A 2,047-nucleotide genomic window follows, 5' to 3' on the forward strand; every position below is an offset into this window, starting at 1 on the left:
ACACACACACACACACAGGACATGTCAGTCAGCAGTGTTGATGCTGGATTCCGGTCCCTGAGATAATTCAGCTTCTGATCTCTTACAGTTACAATTCAAACAGAAAATAGCTGTAATTTATATACAGTTTCTATTTGATGAAAAAAGTTTAATCAGAGATGTTTAGATCTCAGGGTTGGAGTTAGAGCTCAGGGTTGGAGTTAGAGCTCAGGGTTGGAGTTAGAGCTCAGGGTTGGAGTTAGAGCTCAGGGTTGGAGTTAGATATCAGGGTTGAGGTTTAGAGCTCAGGGTTGGAGTTAGAGCTCAGGGTTGGAGTTAGATATCAGGGTTGAGGGTTAGAGTTTAGGGTTGGAGTTAGAGCTCAGGGTTGGAGTCAGATATCAGGGTTGGAGTCAGAGCTCAGGGTTGGAGTCAGATATCAGGGTTGAGGTTTAGAGCTCAGGGTTGGAGTTAGAGCTCAGGGTTGGAGTTAGATATCAGGGCTGGAGTTAGAGCTCAGGGTTGGAGTTAGATATCAGGGTTGGAGTTAGATATCAGGGCTGGAGTTAGAGCTCAGGGTTGGAGTTAGATATCAGGGCTGGAGTTAGAGCTCAGGGTTGGAGTTAGATATCAGGGCTGGAGTTAGAGCTCAGGGTTGGAGTTAGATATCAAGGTTGAGGTTTAGAGCTCAGGGTTGGAGTTAGATCTCAGAGATGGAGATTAGATCTCAGGGTTAAGGTTTAGATCTCAGAGATGGAGATTAGATCTCAGGGTTAAGGTTTAGATCTCAGAGATGGAGATTAGATCTCAGGGTTAAGGTTTAGATCTCAGAGATGGAGATTAGATGCCAGTATGCTGTAACTCCGTTAAGTTTGGAGTAACCAAGGCGTCACGCGCCGCGCCGTTTCCGTGGTAACCACTAACGCGGCCCACGCGGAGCCCTGCCGCGGAACAACATAGCGAAATCTCCAAATGACTCCTTCTGCCCCACCGAGGGCCCCTGCGTTACTGCGCTCAGAACGAGCCGTGCGCCCTACGAAGTGCACCTGAGTGGAGCAGAGCGCCGTTTGAGACACGACCACAAAGAACAGAGAAAGAACTCCGAAACAGCGAGAAGAAATGTGTTCCTAAAACAGGGTTTCAATTTAGAGCCAAAGAGAAGAAACCGGAGATGTGCCTTATCCAGATCACACACACACACACACACACACACACACACACACACTCATGTTCACACACACACACTCATGTTCACACACTTGTACATACCTCCAGCACAGAAGAACTCGGTCACCGTTCCTCTGTCAGATATAACACTCCAAAAGCCACCTTACAGCTCTCTCTCTCTCTCTCTCTCTCTCTCTCTCTCTCTCTCTCTTTTCTCCCTCTCTCTCTCTCTCTCTCTCTCTCTCTCTCTCTTTTCTCGCTCTCTCTCTCTCTCTCTCTCTCTCTCTCTCTCTTTTCTCGCTCTCTCTCTCTCTCTCTCTCTCTCTCTTTCTCTCTCTCTTTTCTCCCTCTCTCTCTCTCTCTCTCTCTCTCTCTCTCTCTCTCTCTCTTTTCTCGCTCTCTCTCTCTCTCTCTTTCTCTCTCTCTCTCTCTCTCTCTCTCTCTCTCTCTCTTTTCCCCTCTCTCTCTCTCTCTCTCTTTCTCTCTTTCTCTCTCTCTCTCTCTCTCTCTTCCTCTCTCTCTCTCTCTCTCTCTCTCTCTCTCTTCCTCTCTCACACACACACACACACACACACACACACACACACACACACACACACACTCAATACATGTGTGTGTTTATTTCTCTTCCTCTATCCTCTCCACTGCCTCCTCGCGCCCCCTTTCATTCCATTTTTCCCGTGCGCGCGGATGCTGCTTCTCTTCTCCCCTCGCGCGCCGCCTCCTGATCCGAATTTACATATTCGTTTGCATTCCTCGTTGTGATTGGACGCTCCGCCAACGACCACGCCCCTCCCCATTATTCCTTTGTAATATTCCTCTGGACTAAATGAAGTAAATTGTTCTGTAGCTATTTGAAAGCATTAAAGAAACGCACGTGTCTTAAAATGTACCAAGAACC

General features: G+C 47.8%; 1 protein-coding gene across 4 annotated transcripts in view; it reads right to left on the reverse strand.

Moving 5' to 3' along the window:
- ankfn1b (ankyrin repeat and fibronectin type III domain containing 1b) overlaps positions 1–1,407 on the reverse strand; it is a 110,015-nt gene extending 108,608 nt beyond the window's left edge. For 2 of the 4 annotated variants that reach the window (XM_083544632.1, XM_083544631.1), the window contains exon 1: positions 1,249–1,373. The gene's annotated coding sequence lies outside the window, so the exon portion shown is untranslated. Of the gene's footprint in view, positions 1–1,248 lie in introns of all 4 variants that reach the window. The other 2 variants (XM_083544634.1, XM_083544630.1) reach the window with 2 other exon arrangements.
- Positions 1,408–2,047: the final 640 nt, after the last annotated feature.

Source organism: Silurus aristotelis (genome assembly GCF_946808225.1).
Source record: "Silurus aristotelis genome assembly, chromosome: 1".
NCBI lineage: Eukaryota > Metazoa > Chordata > Actinopteri > Siluriformes > Siluridae > Silurus > Silurus aristotelis.